The sequence below is a fragment of the Equus quagga genome, chromosome 15, assembly GCF_021613505.1.
Source record: "Equus quagga isolate Etosha38 chromosome 15, UCLA_HA_Equagga_1.0, whole genome shotgun sequence".
NCBI classification, from domain to species: Eukaryota; Metazoa; Chordata; class Mammalia; order Perissodactyla; family Equidae; genus Equus; species Equus quagga.
The window spans coordinates 27,874,116-27,887,304 of record NC_060281.1 but is presented as its reverse complement, the minus strand read 5'-3'; the positions used below and the strand labels follow the sequence as shown (position 1 = coordinate 27,887,304).

Genomic DNA, 13,189 nt, shown 5'->3' with positions numbered 1-13,189 from the left:
CCACCACACTTGGAGTAACAAGAGTTTGCAGCAATTTGCAAATTTGGAATTTTTTAATAGTAGATTCCTGGCAGTCTTCAGGTCATCAATTTGGACAGTTGTTAGTGTATCCCCACATTATATGATCAAAACAGCCTGTGGCCTTTAATATTCTATAGGTGAGATCACTGAATGGCACAGATTTAGAAAGTAGAAGCTAGGGTCTTACCTTCTCGAAACTAGAAGGTGGAAACTTAGGACTTTCCTAAGTATGCTTGACATTTCAATAGATATTAGTTTAAAAAGATATGGTCACATAAATTTGGTGAACCTTGGGTTAAACAAAATTAAGCCAAGGTCTTTAATGAAGAGTTTTATAACTTATGACACTTTCTTTCTCATGTAAGTAACATGAAACCCAAATAGAAATTGTTTAAATAAGGACATTTTATTTTTCTCCCAATACAAGAAGTCTGGCAGGAGGGAAGTTCCTAGCTTGGTTAATTTGGTGGCTAATTAATATCATTAAGGACCCAAGTCCTTTCCATCTTCTTGCTCTGCCATATATGGCACATGGGCCTCATCCTCAAGCTAGCTATCCTCATGATCAGAAGATGAGTGTGGCAAAAGCAGCATCACATCCTTATGATGGCCAAAGGCAAAAAAATAGGCTGCTTCTTCTTTTAGTCTTTTTCTTTCAGATGTTATATTTTTCAGTTCTAAAATCTCCACTATGGTCTTTTTATAGTTTCTGTTTCTCTGCTGAGATTTCCTATCTTTTCACTCATTGTAAGTATATTTTCCTTTATGTTCTTGAACATATTTGTCATACTGCTTTAAAATCTTTGTCTGTTAATTCTAACATCTGGGTCATCTTGATGTTGGTCCCCATTGATTGCCTTTTGTGTTTCATAAGGGTCACATTTTCCTGTTTCTTCTAATGTCAAGTACCTTTGGATTGTATCCTGAACATGGTGAATGATATGTTGTAGAGACTCTGGATTCTTTCGTTCTTCTGAAGAGTATTTGTGTTTATTTGTTTTAGTTGGTAGGTCACTTGATTGAGCTCCCAAATTGCATACATTGTCTCCTCTCTGGTAGATGGAAGCTGAAATCTCAGTTTAGATGTTTTAGCCTTACCTATGCTGTCTGCATGTGTGGGGGTCCGAGATTTAAGCAGAGCCTATACACAGAGTTTGGAGCTCTGCCTTTGTGGCTCCTTCTCATTTCCAGGGTTTCTCTCCTCACTTTCCAGCTGTGTGGTCACCAGAACTCTGTCCTCTGCTTTTTCATACCAGTACAACTTTGGGCTTCTATTCTAGTTTTAACCACGCCATATGACCCTGACTAGGGCCTTCCCTCAGGTAAAAACCGACAAGAACCAACAAACAAACAAACTTATCCAGTGCTATCCCTTCTTTCAAGCGTCAATTTCTCTCCATTGTCTGTGTGCTCTCATCAATCTCTAGCGTCTTCATAGTTGCTTTTTATAATTTTGTCATGTGGGAAGTTTGTGGTCCAATAGGAGCTGCTCAGCCATTACCAGATGCAGAATCTTTGTTAGTCTCTTTTCAAAGAGCAAAGAAGATTTGCTCAGAATTCCCCAGCAGATTTCTTCTCTATCTCATTGGCCGAAATTGTGTTCATCTGTTCTTTCTTAATCCTCCTTGTTCTGGAACTTGCTTGCCCTGAAGGACATGGTTTCCTGAAGAGGGTAAACAGAATTAGGGCTTGATTAGCTGGGAAGAAGTGGGAATGGCTGTTAAGCTGGAAACCAACAGAACTTGCCACACAGGACTTTTCAGTGCCTTTAATAGGAAAGTTTGCATTGTGGATCTCCAAATTATCCCAATCTTACCTGCAATGTTTCTTCTTCTTCTTCTTTTAAATATTGCTTAACTTATTCATTTGATTCAGACATCCTTTATCCACAGGGTGTGCACCAGAACTGGTCCTGCAGGGCACACTCAGCTCACTGTGCCACACTGGAAGCAGGAAGGCTCTGAGCCACCCTTTGGTAACGACCCTCAGTATGCTTCACTGCTCTGGCAGCCTGACCAGCAGGCACCGGGTTTTATCAGTGTTTCCGACTCAGCAACTGTTCTGTGAACCACAGCAGTGATTTGAACCAAAACTTGAGGTCTGACCCTGGAATGGACACTGATGGTGGCCAAGTATGAGTTGTCTGAGTTTTTGAAAAACTGTTCCTGGAAGGTGGGCATCTCAGGAAAAATCCAAGGAAAATGAGTATTTCCTTGTAACAGCTAAACTCAGGGCCTAGGGCTTTGCTCTGCCAATTATTTAAGCAAAATGAACCCAAGGGAGTGGTGATTTTCAAGGAAAGATGGGTTTACTGCTTTGCAGGTTATCTAGAGCCTGGTGCTGGGGAACGCCTCCTTCTGAAATCATTGATTGTCTCCTGAAAATGGTTAAAAATATGTTTTAAAAACTATTGAAGAGGGGCCAGCCTGGTGGTGCAGCAGTTAAGTTCACACATTCTGCTTTGGTGGCCCGGGGTTCACTGGTTCGGATCCTGGGTGTGGACCTACGCACTGCTTGACAAGCCATGCTGTGTCAAGTGTCCCACCTATAAAATAGAGGAAGATGGGCACAGATGTTAGCTCAGGGTCCGTCTTCCTCAGCAAAAAGAGGAGGATTGGCAGCACATGTTAGCTCAGGGCTAATCTTCCTCAAAAAAAAAAAAAAAAAACTATTGAAGAAATGATGTAAAAATACCAGTAAAGACTATTTTGAACAAGATGCCCATAATCCCACCACACAACGGTTGTCATTGTTACAGTCCCTTTCCATATGCCACATTTTTATGTACTATATTTCCTTGATTTTAAAATACCATCAATTTTAAGATTCAGCGTTGATTTAATAAAAGCTTTTCAGAAAAAAAAACCCACCCAAGAACCTATTAAGAATGCCCATGATTGTGCCATATATCCTGATATCAGAAACATCAAAATATGAGGGGAAAAAACATGTGCCTGAGGAATATAGCAGAAACAAAATGGATCTATTTTCCATTGCTATGTCTCAGGAAGTGTTTTAAATTACAGTATTTGATTTTTGAATTGGAAACACGCTCACATGGTTCAACCTTCAGAAGGTAAAAAACTGTTGTCAGTGACTTTTCTCCCACAGTCCACCTCTCGGTCCCCTCCCTAGAGACCCTGGGTTTTCGATCTCTTGCATGTGGTTCAGAGGTATGTCAACAAAAATAATCCATAACCAATCTATAAATGAAAATTTGGGTGAGTTTATTCTGAGCTTAAATCTGAGGATTATAACCTGGGGCCTTTCTTCCCGAAGGCAGAAAGGGCACCAAAGAAGTGGGGCGCACAGGCTGGTTATATACCCCCAGAGAGGATGTTTCACATAGGATTGAAATGTCCCTTTTACAATAGTCGCGAGACTGCTCTGTGGCACAGCGATTGATGGAAACAGCAGGTGGGTCTTCTGTTTCAGTGAACACAGCAGGGTGGCAGTCTGTTGTCTCCAGCTGAATGGTCACAGGTGAGCTGGGTGGTCAAAGGTGAGTGCAGCAATCAGTTCCCAGCCTAAGGAAAGATGCTTATCCCTAAGGAAACGCCAATGTGGGGGAAAGTTGCACCTTTATCTCAAGGGACTTTGTTCTGGCCATAGGAAATGTCTAAGCAGATATACAATGCGTGCTCAACAGCCGCAGTCAGGCCCTTTTGGAAAAAAAAAAAAAGTCAGGGTGAATTAGGTTTATACCAAATGTCTTCCTCAAATACTCCAATATATCCTATTGCTTGCCATTTTTATTTGTCAGGTATTTGATGCTTATAATAATTGATGCAGGGGAAGTCTTATATTCTTTGCCCTCTTTTTTGCACAAGTGGTAGCATTTCATAATCCCTTTTCTGAACCTTGCATTTTCACATAACAAACTATCATCAAGATGGATCCACAGCGTGTCCAGACCATTCTGATTTCTTTGTTTTTGTAAGACTACATCGCAAGCATTTCTCCATCTTTCTATATAATCGCTATAATTATCCTTTCCGATGATGGCTCGGTTTTGTTGGGTGACTGGACCACAATTTAATAACGACTTCCTGTCACGGAGCATTTAGGTCGTTTCCAGGGTTGCTACGCCAGAGAAGACACGTTGACCATTTACTCATTCAAGTATTTATTTGACAACCATGACTTGCGATGCTCCTGTGGAGTGAAGTGCCTCCCCTCAGGGGCTGACGGTCAAGCAGTGGGAGCAGCCGTGGAAAAAAGTAATTGTGCAGAAGTGTTCCCCTCCCCCCAAGGAGCCTCTGGGTCGGGTCTGGGCTCCGAGACGTGGGGAGAAGAGAGAGGAGAAAGGCGATGATGTCTCCACCTCCACACGCTGACCGGCTGGTGTAAATGGACCAGCTGCGCCACAGTTTATTCATCAGGCTTGCGAGCTTGGTTAATGTGCATCCATCCGCCTCAGACACAGACCCAACCACAGCCCGGGGCCCCAGCTGCATGAATTCACAAAGGTGGTAAAGAAAGAAAGAATAACAACGCTTAACACTTACCATATGCGGGACAGCCCCCTGTTTTCCCATTTTACAGATAAAACGTCTGAGGCACAGAGATGCTACCTGACTTGGAAACTTGCCGGCGGTGGAATCAACCCAGCTGTGATTTGAACCCAGACCGCCCCGCCCCCTACCAGCTTCACAGGCCTGCCCTGGGAAAGGCAGCTGGGCTCAACCCTGGGGCCGTCCTGTCTCTGTTCTGTCGATGCCCACCCGATCCCTTTCCCTCCTTAAACCTCAACCGAGGGTAAACTCAAGGTGCTTTCCGTTCTCGTTTATCGTGTGTTTGCCTAGGTTGAGCATGGCTTTTTTTTTTTCTTCCTCTCCAGAGAATTGCCTGCCAGGAGCTTTGAGGTGGGGGCTCTCCTCTTCCACGGGGGGCAGGGGTGGAGAGCTTCTTCCTACCCACAGCCAGACGGTGCCAGCAGACCCAGAGCCGAGGGTGGCCCAGACGGTGGGACTCAGACATCGGGTCCTGGGGCTGCAGGGACCAGGCGGGATCCTCTTGGCTCAGACCTGCCCCCACCTTCCATCCTCTTCGCTCTGTCCCCCCACCGCACCCCCATCCCACAGACAACCCCCCCTCCCCTGCTTCTCCCAGCCGCCTCCTGGGTTCACAGACAACTCTCCCCTCCCCCAGACAGCAAGGAGCCCGCACCTCGTCGCCCGGCTTGTTGCTGCGCTGTTGGGAGCGCTGCCCTTGCTGCCTTCACCCCGGCTACAGAACACACGTGAGGAGACTGTCCAGTGATGCCCAGTCTCCTGCCCCATTTCTAATAATTCAACTTCTTCTCAGCTATTGGAACGAAAGCCCCTCTCACCTCAGAATTTTCCAAATGCCCCAACAAACCGCAACTTACAGCAAATGGGACCACCCACAGCAATTCTTCTTTGTTTACTGTAAGGGAGGTAACAGTGGGAACAGCACAGAACATCGGCAATGAAAAACGGGTTTCCCTCCCACGCTCGAACCCTGGTCCCCCTCCTCAGAAGTAACCATCGTAAGTGAAATTTTATGCCTGTATACATAGAGAATCTTTTCTTTCAAACGGTAGCATACTATGCTTACTGTTTGGATCCCTGTTTTTTCAATTTTAATTTTTTCTACTTACCAATATATCTTAGAGAATTCTCCACATAAGCACATCCAGATCTCCCTTCTTCTTTTCTATGGCCGCAGAGAATTACATTATTTGGCTATGCCATACTTCATTTAACTAGCTTTCTACTGTTAGATACTTAGGTTACTTCTAGATTTTTGCTATTATAGTTGGCGCCATACTTAACGATTCTGGGCATTTATTTTTGGGGGACTCCTCTGAGTATTTCTGCAGGATAAATTCCTAGAAGTATTTATTTTTAAAGAAATGGTGCCAAATTGCCCACCAGAGTTCGGTTTTCTAATGGAGACTGAACAAATAGCTTAGGCTTGAAGGTTAAATCATTACAAACCACCAAGACTCGGGCCAGCCCCGTGGCGCAGTGGTTAAGTTCGCACGTTCCGCTTCAGCGCCCAGGGTTCGCCAGTTCAGATCCTGGGTGTGGACATGGCACCACTTGTCAAGCCATGCTATGGCAGGCGTCCCACATATAAAGCAGAGGAAGATGGGCACGGATGTTAGCTCAGGGCCAGTCTTTCTCAGCAAAAAGAGGAGGATTGGCGGCAGTTAGCTCAGAGCTAATCTTCCTCAAAAAAACAAAAAACAACCAAGACTCTATTTTATGTGGAAGAGCGTCTTTATGACTTCAAGATGCAAAAACATAAATTGTAAAGGAGAAGAATAATACATTTTAAACTTCTGTACCATAGAGAAATCATAAAAATGTTAAAAGACAAGCCACAAACTGGGAGAGGATATTTGCAATTCATTCAGTTGCTCACATTAATATTATTTTTTTTTAAGGATTTTATTTTTCCTTTTTCTCCCAAAGCCCCCCAGTACATAATTGTGTATTTTTAGTTGTGTGTCCTTTTAGTTGTGGCATGTGGGACGCCGCCTCAGTATGGCTTGTTGAGCAGTGCCATGTCCGCGCCCAGGATCCCAACCGTCAAAACCCTGGGCCACCGCAGCAGAGCGTGCAAACTTAACCACTGGGCCAGCCCCTAACGTTAATATTATTAATATTAGCTAGTGTTAGTACCAACATCTACATTTCATTAACAAAACAAACACTGCCCCCATCCCAATGGGAAAAAAGCTAAGAACAAGCAGTTCAGAGAAGAGGAAACTGGAACGACCAATGGATGGATGAAATGATGCCAAGCCTCCAAAATAATCAGGAAATTATCAATTAAATAACGATGAGAGCACTTCACACCCCTCAGATTGGCAACACAATTTTTATTCTGGTAATACAAATGAAAATAAAGCTATTAGATTTCTTACAAACTCTCAGTGGGAGTGTAAGCTGGCACAGCCACTCTAGAGAGTAATTTGGCAACACCTAGTCAAATTGAAGAAGTGCGCACTGCATTAACTATATTTTCTTCTTTTGTATACTCTTGATGCTCAGGCACTTGTGGCCTTCCTGACTGGGAGAGACTGCCCCTCCCAGGGCTAGCCAATTCTTAGAGATAGAAAAGGGCTTGGGGCACATCTTTCACATGCATACTAACAATCCAGCGCCCATACTCTGAACCACCTCCTCTATCTGGCTCCTACACTCCAGGAGGCAATATTCTGTTGCCTTAATTACCTAGGACCAGGTACCAGACAGCTAGAGACCCTCTCTATAGTCCAGAGCCTGCTGACATTGTTCTAACCAGCCAGTCCCAGGCTGTTCCCCTGCCCTGCCTTGTCTTTCTTGCAGAAAACACAATAAAGTCTCCGGGCCATGCTTTCTCCTCATCCCTTCTGCCTCTTGACCAAACCTGGTGCTTCCCCATGTGGCCCTGCATGGCATGGCATGGCATGCCCCCTTGTCCCCAGAAATGTAACTTTAAAAAGTCTTCTTTCAATGGCATTAGCCTCTCCACATCATCACTCAGTCACCTCTATAAATTGAAATCCGTGGGTACAATTGATATACCCACATTATGACCTGATAAATCTCCAAACGATGCAAAGGGAGACATATACAAAGGCGCTCACTGCAGCATTGTTGGTCATAGAGAAACAATGGAAACAGCCTGATGTCCATCAGGAAGGGAATGATGACTGTGTTGTCCCATAATCTCATAATAGGTTACCAAAAGCAGTAAAATGGAAAAGATGAGAGCAGTGAATCACAACACTAAATGAAAACAGCAAACTGCACAATAAATCAATGTATTTGCTTATGTGAAATTTAAAAATATTTATATAACCATACTATATATTGTTTATAAAACATATTCATGTAATAAAAATATAAAAACATGGAAGGGAAAGATTCTCTCCAATCTGTGACATGGTTTCTCATGGGAAGGAGAGTGGAGGTGAGAGTTCAAAGGAGGTCTCACCTCTATCTGTGATGTTTCATTTCTTTAAAACCAAACAAATATTTGACTGAGATGTGATGAAATATGAAGATTTGTTCAATCTGCCTGGTAGGTCCATGGATGTTTGCTGTTCTATTTTCAATACCTTACTGTATGTGTGGGCTGTTTCATAATCAGAAGAAGATATGATTTGGGCCGCATGAATGATCTCAAGGTCATACAAAAGGACAACAGGACAGGATGCCAGCAAGCTCTGTCCCCATCTCAACTGTGTGAAGTTTCCTCCTCTCTCCTTAAATCTTATTTTTAAAAATTGCCAACCTTTCAGAAAAGGTGTAAACCCTTGCAGCCCACAGAGGATGTACCTATGTGGTGATCAAGTACTCAAAACTCAAATTACATGCCTCGAAAGGTGAGCGCTGTATTAGAGGCCTCTTCAATTAATTAGCAGAACCCCACTTTATTTTTCAGGAGGAATAAGGAAGAGAAAAATATTCCATTTCTTCTAATAAAAGTAATAGTTGGCAAACAATTTCTAAAAGGTATAATAAAAATTTTCTGATTAAATTTTTCAGAATTTTCATGAATCAGAATTGTTTCACTTATGTTGACAAACTATACCTTGAGGTATTCCTTTTGTTGTTACTAAAAGCAAAGGGCATATTTTATTTGTTCTTCTCAAGATAATATTTCTACATTTTACTAGAAATATTTAATAGTCCTTGAGTTAGACATGAGGTTTTCAGCAGCAAATATCAAATGAACAGTGGCTTAAGCTGTAAAGACATTCAATTATCTGACACAGCAGGAAGGGGACAAATGGTTTGAGGGTTGTTGTATTCACGCAACAATCTCCTCAAGGACTCAGGCTCTTTCTTTCTTTCTCCTCTGGTGTCCTCAGTGTGGTAGCCAGTCTCCAAATTGGCCCTTAATAATTCCCACCTTCTGGTGTTCACACCCCTCCCACATTTCCCAGGGTCTGGGTGGCTAATAGAATATGGCAGAAGAGGTGGTATTGTTTCTGAGATTAGGTTATTAAAAAAAAACCATCTTGGGTTCACTCTCTCTCTCTCACTGTTTCTTACTCTCTCTCGCTCCCTTGCATGTCTCACTCTGGGAAAAACGAGCTGTCACCTTGTGAGCAGCCCAGTGGAGAGGCCTGTGTGGTGAGGCACTGAAGCTTCCCATCAATAGCCGCTTAAGAACTGGTGCCTACGGAGCCAGCCCTGATGGCCTAGTGCTTAAATTTCAGCATGCGCCGCTTTGACAGCCTGGGTTTGGTTCCCGGGCATGGAACCACGCCACTCGTCTGTCAATATCCTTGCTGTGGTGGTGGCTCACATAGAAGAACTAGAACCAGTTACAACTAGGATACACAACCATGCACTGGGGCTTTGGGGAGGAAAAAAAAGAGAGAGAAAGATTGGCAACAGACGTTAGCTCAGGGCAACTCTTTCCCAGGAAAAAACAAAACAGAGAAGTGGTACCTGTAATAACCATGAGAGTGTGTTTGGAAGCGGATTTTTCCACCCCAACGACCCTTGAGATGACAGCAACCCTGGCTATCAGCTTGACTACAACCTCAAGAGAGACCCTGAGCCAGGACCATCCAGCTAAGCCATTTCTTGGTTTCTAATGCTCAGAAATTGTGTGAGATCATAGTTTGTTATTTTAAGGTATTAAGTTTTGAGGCAATTTGTGACACAGCAGCAGATAACTAATCCACTCAGTGTGATTGCCATGTTTCTCTTGATGGATGCAAGATGGCTGCCATAGCTGCAAACACCACGGTCTCACAGGACAGCACCTCAGGCAGGAAGAAAGGGGCATGGAGTGAAAGGGACTCTCCTTATGTCCCTTTCTCCTTTTATCAAGAGGAAAGTCTTTCTTAGAAGCTACCCAGCAGATTTCCCCTTACTTCTCATTGGCCCAAACTGGGTCTCATGATGGCCTCTAGCTGCAAGGGAGGCTGGGAAATCAAGTATCTGGCCTTTCAGCTGCTTTAAAGGAATGTGGGAGAGGAGCAAGTGCACTGGGAATGGTTCATGTGTAGCAACAGCAGCAACCACCAGCCCTTCCCGCACTTTGAATTTGTCTGGCTGTTTTCACCCAGCATCATTTAACTTCAGACTCTGTGCTCACTGTCAACTGGAAGTTAGTCCTCAGTTAGATTCAGGTTAAACGTTATTGGCAAGATTATTCACGGGCGATGCTGTGACCTTCATACTCTCTCACATCAAGAAACAACCAGGTTCTTCACTAAATAAATATTTTGCAGGATTTAAGCAGAAGGTGGTGCACCACCATGGAAGGCCAACCTGGCATCTAGACGCCGTCTTTCTCCCCGAGAGCTGTGTCCTGAGTGGCTCCACGTAATTTATGGAAACTCCAGGTCCTCCTATAAATTTACTTTGGGTTGTCTTGTTGGACTTGTGTGTGATAAGCAGCCTCAGTTTCTTGTGTACAATTTCCTCAGGGGCTGATGAGTCATATGAGCTAGTTTAAAACAGCTGAGAGGATTATGAGCCGACGTTAAAGATCAAATGTAGAAGTGTCGTGACGGATCCTTTCTTGATGTCGTCCCCTTGAAGTTCTTCGGGCTTTAAGTATAATGTCAGGAACTGCGGGAGATGGGACGAACTTTTTCAATCATTTCACATCGAGGCACAGGACCGGCGAGGCCTGCGGCCCACCAGCCCTTGTCACTTGGCCAGAGTCAGCACTTGGTGAAGATGTTCACCGCTCCGATGGGGCCTTCCTGTGCGCAGGCTTGAGTTTCTAGTTTGCCAGTTTGCATAGCAGCTGTGCTGCACCTGCGGTGGTCTCCACCATCCCCATGGAACCAAAGAGCATGTTCACTCAATGAAGATGCCAGCCTAATCGGACAGCCAGGCCTGAGGAGCCAGGATGCCAGGGGCAATGTCAGGATGAGGCACTGTCTTTGAAAGGATAGTGGGCCCCCTGCCTTCTGGCGCCCCCCAGCAGTGACCTTGCTTCCTATTTCACTGGGAAAAGCAGGATGACCCCGAAGGAGAATACTTGTCCAGGATTGTCTTCCTTCAACACGACCGTGCACCCATCTCCAACTGCTTACCCTCCTCTGCTGCCTCAACGGCAGGCGTCTCTGTCCCCCTCTCTGGAGCCTTCCCTGTCCCCACCCCCGCCTCCACCCCCAGCTCCAATGTCTAGCTGTCATCTCAGACACATCTTAAAGTAAACTCATCCTCCACCCAGTTTCCCCAGCTCTGTCCCAGTTTCCCCGAGTCTACCAAAGGCAGCCCTACCCCTCCCAGCACCCAGGCTAAAAGCGAGGCACCAGCCGTGACTCATGCCGCCCATCCAACCAGTCCCCGGGTCCTGAGAGGCTCTGTGGCAACTGCTCCATTAACTTGTCTTCCTTCAGCCGCCGCCCTGGCCTGGCCGCCAGCATCTTAGGAGGATGCAGCACTATCCTCTTCCTTGTCTTCCAGCCTCATCTCATTGGCCCGCCGGGACTCTCCTGCCTGGGAACCCTCCCAGCTCCTCCTGCATGTCACAAAAGGATCACACCTTCCTCCTCCGACCCCATCTTTCTATTCCACCTTATCACCCAGGTTCAAGCTTTGGTTCTTACTACCCTTTGATAACAATAGACACACCACGTGCTGGGCATTTCACAGTCATATCTGTAGCCTTTACAGCTACTGTGCAGCCTGGGCTGCATAGTCAGTCCCTTTTACAGATGAGGAAAACTGAGGCTCAGAGAAGTTACACATGTCACGTTGCCTACGAGTAGCAAAACTGGGATTCAACCCACATTTGTCTGATCCAAAGCCCGTCATCCTGTGTAAGTGCCCGTGATCACAGCCACTCCCTCCCCTGTAATGAGCTCGTGCTATGTTTTGCCACAATGCCCTCCCTCCTCCTTCCAGCTTCTCCAAATCCCCCAACCCACAGCTCCACCGCACAGCCTCTCTGACGGCTCCAGCCTGCTCTGCTCACTCTTGTCTCTTAACTATTCTGGCAAGAATCTTAGTCCTGCACAACTTGGTACTTAATTATGGACTGCCTTGTGTGGTCCTCTGGCTATTTCACCTTTATCTGTCTTGTTCCCAAGAAGTGGAAGCATCTGCGTTAGGGGATGGTGCTTCCGCTCGCTCCCACCTCCCAGGGCTCCCGACACAGCGCGGGGCATGCAAATACTCAGTGGAGCTGACCTGACTTGCCAGGAAGAAGGCAGGGTCTCCATGTTCCAAACGCTGATCGGACTCCAGCCTGTCACACCCCACCCTTCAGTCCAGCAGCTGGTCACTTCGTATCTCTCTGTGCGCGCACACGCACACACACACACATACACATTTTCTCTGTTGCTCACACATATAATCAAAAGCTCCCTTCCCCAAAGGAGGCACTTACATGCCTGGAGCCACCTGCCGAAGACAGAAATCTCCTCCTAGCCAAATACTGGGCGTTGCCCTCATTGTGGAATTCTAACACGGACCAGTGAGGCCAGCAGAGTGGGTGGGAGCTCCCTGGGATGGGTTAAGCACTGATGTCACATCCTAACAGAGCGTGGAGCTGGACTGGGCATTGTGCAGGGAACCTGGTATCCGGATTCTAATTCTGGTCCTGCCTCTGTAAGGTCTGGGGGGGCGGGGAGGAGAGAGATGTGGTCTTGCCACTGGCTACTTTGTGACATCCTCAGGCTTTGAAATTTGTGGGCTGTCAGGAAGACCCTCTTGTCAGGGCCACATGGCACAGCTCCAGAGGGGGCATGACCAGCGTCCCCTGGAGCTAACCCCGGTCCTCACGCCCCCTCCCTTACCCTCTGGGCTCCAAAACATCTCTGCCCTGACCCTGGTACTCTCATATCTGGCTTCCCAGTCTGTTCATCCTTGGGGTTAAATATCACCATCTGACACTTCACATTTCAAAGTGGGGTGAGCAGTGTACGATATGAAGCCCCAAACACTTAGAATGATCTATACTTCAGATTGATTTCTTCTGAGACCCTTAGGACATAGCATGAAGATTTGGGGTTTGGTGAGAGGGTGCTGCCTAAGGGTCAACGGGTCAATGAAGCGCCGGGGAGAAAAGACGGTGAGAGATGGAGAGGCGGTGGTGGGCGGGGCCCCTGAAGCCAAACTTCTCTTCCTTGACAATTTTGCTGGTGCCCAGTCCTGACATCTGAATAAACAGGGAAGTGAATAAGCAGAGGGGTATTTACGTAAGAAGAACAAATAACAATAATTGTCTA

General features: G+C 45.8%; 1 long non-coding RNA gene across 1 annotated transcript; it reads right to left on the bottom strand.

Annotated features, from left to right (window-relative positions):
* Nucleotides 1–408: 408 nt before the first annotated feature.
* Nucleotides 409–12,372, bottom strand: LOC124226764 (uncharacterized). The gene is made up of 2 exons (XR_006885355.1): nt 12,150–12,372; nt 409–1,684 (listed from the first exon to the last, which is right to left on the bottom strand). It is a non-coding gene; the product is annotated as an uncharacterized LOC124226764 (long non-coding RNA).
* Between the last annotated feature and the right edge of the window lie 817 nt (nt 12,373–13,189).